At 42.0% G+C, this 5357-nt stretch overlaps 1 long non-coding RNA gene across 2 annotated transcripts; it reads left to right on the forward strand.

Moving 5' to 3' along the window:
* Nucleotides 1–373: 373 nt before the first annotated feature.
* On the forward strand, nucleotides 374–4511 carry LOC309542311. 2 transcript variants are annotated; one of them, XR_014224185.1, is made up of 3 exons: nucleotides 374–604; nucleotides 1765–1827; nucleotides 4323–4511. It is a non-coding gene; the product is annotated as an uncharacterized lncRNA (long non-coding RNA). The 2 variants fall into 2 exon arrangements; XR_014224186.1 differs by lacking the exon at nucleotides 374–604 and adding an exon at nucleotides 650–1064.
* Nucleotides 4512–5357: the final 846 nt, after the last annotated feature.

The following is a 5357-nucleotide window of genomic DNA, read 5'->3' on the forward strand; positions in this document are numbered from 1 at the left end:
GCATTCTGCTTACCCAGGTTTGGTGCCCTTTGTGGCAGGAGGTCACTGGAGGATTGTTGATATTTGGCAATACTTATGCTTATTTATTATAATTGGCACAGAGGGGAAAGCTTAGCTTAAACATCAAAGTATATGGCACCTCCAATTTTCATTGGCCTCATAAACTTACTGAGGCCATGCTCAGTTCTGTCTCTTTCAGTCTCTTTTCACACAGAGATTTTCTTTGCTGTGGTGGAAGAACGCCTGGCATTTGTCCCCTTTCAGGCATTTCCTAGCCATTCAGACAACTTAAGAAAAATGATCTAACAATTAGTTCCCATGGTAACACAGCACTAGGCTATTCATACTCTTTTGCCAAGTCCAAGGCTCTGGCTGGGTAGAATTGCCTCAGGACAACCTGTAGGAAAGTCCTGTTCACAGAACTCTGATGGGAATATTTAACACTCTTAGGCAGGTCACTGCTTCACAGGCCATAACGGTTGGATGAAGTTTCTCAGTGGGAGATGGTGGTTAGGAGATGGCGGGAAATCTCTTGTGCTGTTGAACAAGAGACCTATGGAAGTTCATGGAAAGTGACAATTCCCTTCTACTGAGAAGAAGCAGGGTGTGTGTGTGTGTGTGTGTGAGAGAGAGAGAGAGAGAGAGAGAGAGAGAGAGAGAGAAGAACATTCAGTTGTGAAGCTCACTGGAGAAGCAGGTTGGTCCAAACAAATGTGACAGTCCGTCAGAGAACATATGGTACCTTGGACAGCTCCAAGAGATCCTACTAGGACAGACTCCAAAGGTGTTGTCACTGCAGAGAGCTAGAGCTTCATGTAGGCTGACCAGATCTGGTGTGTGGTAGGCTCCATCTACCAGGAGGGCCTGGTTGGTTGGTTGGTTGGCTAGCTGGTTGGTTACAGAGTCCTAGCCTTATTTTGTAGTCCTTGACTTCTGAGAGGCTGGAGAGACACAGCCAGGACCCTCTTATCTTCTCATACATGTACACTACTTAGAAAAGTTTAAGTGGTTTATAAGTGTGTAGTAACAACAGCAGCAACAACATCTACTTTCCTTGAAGATCTGTAAGTAACACAAATATTACAAATATGCCTCAAGTACAAAGGAAATCAAGCATGCTGCCCTTGAAAAACTTGACAAAATCACCATGATCTAAAAATATAATCTTACAGTTTGAAATCTATTAATTTTAACAACTGAGTGAATTAATTTAAGAGGTTTTTCACCCATTATATGTGAATGTAACATACCTTTTCTTGTCCTGGAGAATATCTAAGAGTGAATTAAACACATTTTCAGATCGCTCCACTATGCCAGCAGGATATATGTTTGTCTGCAGTTGACTTTACAAGAATAGTTTTGAGTCCTGAAATTAGGGGGAATTCTGCCAATGAAAACTTCAGATTGAGCTAAAAATGTCTTGTGTCCAGGTTTTTGCCTAATATGATGCCATTTTAATATAAGGGCGTCACAGATTATAACAGAATTAAATTTGAAAAGAAATATGATTTTTGATTTGGTGAGGTTTTCAGATGATCTCTTACCAGCAAAATAGCAAGCTGACCACACCAAACCATGTACAATATATAACTGATTCATCCTACCCTATGGCATTCTGTTACACCCTCATTTACTGAGGAAATTAAGTGAAACACTGATAATCAGTCATTTTCCAGTGGTCTAGGTGTATTTTTTTTAATAAAAAAAATCAGAGATAAAACATGTAGCTATTTTCATGTACCATATTCTACTTGTGTCTAACAGTGCAATGCTGTACATGTATACACAGAAGAAAGGCCCATTGGGATTTATGGAGCTTATACCCAGGTAAGTGGACAAAGGTTGTAGCCCAATTCTTTTAATTATTGTTAAAAATATTTTTGCACCATATTTTTATACTGTTATTTTCTTCATCTTTTTTTAAAAAATGAATATGGAGAAAGTTTATTTCCTTCTGCTTTATACTAGATTGAATCTTGTGTTCAGAAATGTTACTGGCAAATTGCCTTTGCTGATGGATGTAGACTGGCTGAATATTCCACTTAGACCACCAATCCAGCGGCTCATACCCATTCTGGGGATCTGCTGTTTACACACATTTCCATGCAAACAGCATGGGATTTTATTTAGTGGATAGGGAACTCTCTCACTTTCTTAATTGGTACAGATGTGGAAACACTGAACAATAATTTATTTTGAAAGAATTTACCTTTTTGCCATTTGCCTAGGAATCATTTTAAGCTTTTTGCATGCATTGAAATTATAACACACACAGTCTTTCACATTCCACTCAACCCACATTGGGGGCAATCAGTTTCGGGTTTCGGCTGTGATCCAGCCATGATCATAGCACATTTCATATAATTATACAAATGTCACTTGCTTTTCTTTCTCCATCAGGAGATGATTGGGTTGCTTGCAGCTTTCATAATTAAAACGTTTGCTTATTTTGACTGGCTATAGAAAAAGAAGATAAAAGAATGCAGTGGATATACAATTTATGACCGATGTGTAAAGTTTCATGGGAAGAAAAATAGAAGTGAAACCTGAGATTTTTTTTATTATTATTCTTCTTCCTTCAGTACTTCTTTTTTAAGAGCTTTGTACAATTTGAGCTAAATATTTAAAGCATCATGTCTGCATGTTCAGTGATATTTAGGCAGAGAGCTTCCTGTGATCACAGGGTGGTGGTTCCTTTGAAAGAATTATGCGTTCAACTGGTAAAGCAAAGGTATGCTTTGCATGCTGTATTTTTGTAGTAAAGTTTGGCACAAAGGCATGACATCATAAATCCCTTTGCCTTAGATTTTCACCCCAATTGGAAGATGTAGTAGAAGCAGATTGTGACTCTTCTACTTTCTGCATATATTCTTTGTTGCAATATATGTCGAATCCTGTATGTTTATGCCAGTGGACTTTAATGTCACTAAGAATGTCTTCCTGGTTTAAGGCCAGTGACTTGTTTTGAGAGTAAGTTAGTTGAATGTAGGTTCCATTCAAATCAGTGGGGTCAGAGGTGGATTTAGGCGAGTGTAACCAATTCTGTTGGGGATGCAGGTGGCGCTGTGGGTAAAAACCTCAGCGCCTAGGGCTTGCCGATCGAAAGGTCGGCGGTTCGAATCCCTGCGGCGGGGTGCGCTCCCGTCGTTCGGTCCCAGCGCCTGCCAACCTAGCAGTTCGAAAGCACCTCCGGGTGCAAGTAGATAAATAGGGACCGCTTACCAGCGGGAAGGTAAACGGTGTTTCCGTGTGCGGCTCTGGCTCGCCAGAGCAGCGATGTCACGCTGGCCACGTGACCCGGAAGTGTCTTCGGACAGCGCTGGCCCCCGGCCTCTTGAGTGAGATGGGCGCACAACCCCAGAGTCTGTCAAGACTGGCCCGTACGGGCAGGGGTACCTTTACCTTTACCTTTAACCAATTCTGTTACACTGGGCGCAGAGCCTCAAGGGCCCTGCAAGGGACGCCACAACTACTATTTAGAATGGAGAATGAGAGACAGGGGATGCTGAATGTTGCAATCGCACAGGGCGCCACTGAAATGTGAGACCCCAAGGTCTGCCACTGGTGGGATATTCATGACTTAAGTCCCAGGGATTTCAATGGGAACTAACACCAACCAGCTTAAGGTGCTTCCAGATGACCTGTTTATTGAGCATTTACCCTGATTAGTTTGTTGGAAGGTTAGATCACCTTGGCTATTAGTGAGCATTCATCCTGATTTGTTTATGGAAATGTTAGATGATGATGGGTCCAGCAATGCAATTGCCCATCACTTCCTTTATTACAAAAAGTCTGATCTTTGGGGGAAGCAGATTTGTTGTGCAAGATCTCCCATTAAACTGTAATTGTCCCATTAAACTGTAATCTGAATCTGCCACTTTGTGACTGAGTCCCACTCAAAAATAGTGACAGTTTGGAATTGCCCTAGTCTGGTTATAACCCAGTATATATACAAACTATAGTCCTCTGGTAGAGCCCGGTTCCCCATACATCTCTCTCTATGCAGTTGCTGTTACATGCAGCCCCTCTAACTTTGTCACCTTCCCAGAACCATCCTATTCTCTTGTAAGTGTTTTGAAGATATAAATAGTTTAGCACACCACAATTCCCAGAATTGCTTCTTGTTCTCCAAAGGATTCCTTTCTCCTTCCCCAGTTTCTGAATGCCTCCACCCCCTTCTCCATTCCTGCCTCTCCTTCTCCCTCAGTCTCTCCTCCCTCTTCCTACACTTGCGAGCTCCCAGCTGAATCATCACCCCTTTCACAAGTGTTCAGACAGACCCTTAAAAAAGTAATACTATGCTTCTCTTTTCCACTTTAAAGCTCTTTCCCCTTCCTTCATTGAGCTGCACTGCAACATATTCCCTTTCCTCCATCTCCTGTGAAGCCAGAAGTCATCCTGCAACTCACCCCTCCTTCTCTCCCCACCTCTTTTCTGGGAAGCCTTTCATAGTGAACAAATGAAGCTGCTGTTTTATTATATTATTTCAATAAAACTTTAATTCCAGTAAATAGACTCATCTCTGTTGTTTGCCAAGTACCTTATGAGGGCATGCCACTATGTGGACTAAATGATTAAAGCATTACCCATGCTTGGCTTCCACATCGTTTGGTTAGCATGCTGTTTTGGAGCAGCAATCCTGGAGTGACAGTAGCATGTCTTCTGGAAGAATAGAGCCAGGGTCACCATGGAAATCAGTTGCCCTAGCACAATGGTGGGGAACCAAATACAGTCCCTTCCCCAGGCCTTTCTGCCTCATCCTTGGGATTCTCTCTAGGCCACACATCCTCCCCAGGCACCCCTCACTGGCACTGATCCACTTTGAGTGTTTTTGCCTTCTTGGAATGTGTAAAATTGCCTCGTGCTTATCTGGATGGGTCTATGTAGAAACTAGCCTACTGTACAAAGTTAAATGTTTACATTCATTGCCTAGTTCACTTTTGCCTCTGGTCCTGCTCACCAATGGTCAACAATGCCAGGAAGGTTGCCCAGAAGAGAATGTGGCCCTCAAGCTGAGAAGGTTCCCCATCACTGGCCTAGCACATTTGAGTTAAAATTCCCCCAATTATTTTCTGTTCTGGAAGGACTTATCCCCTGAATATGCAAAGGCAGCCTGCAGATGTGCCTTTCTTCAGCCAAATGAAGTGTACAGAAAGGGGTATATTGGTAGGAAGTGTGTATTAAAATAACATACAAAGATGCATTGCCTTAGGAGAAATCACATATGTATACGTGAGCCTTAGGAGGAACGCATGCTTAAATGGTAATTTATGAGTTTGCGTGTGAACTTTTGAAAATAAACAATTAGAAACTGATGCAGAAATGTGGAGAACTGAGTTTAAGTGAATAAATGAGAA

Source organism: Podarcis vaucheri (genome assembly GCF_965113315.1).
Source record: "Podarcis vaucheri genome assembly, chromosome: 10".
Lineage (NCBI taxonomy): Eukaryota > Metazoa > Chordata > Lepidosauria > Squamata > Lacertidae > Podarcis > Podarcis vaucheri.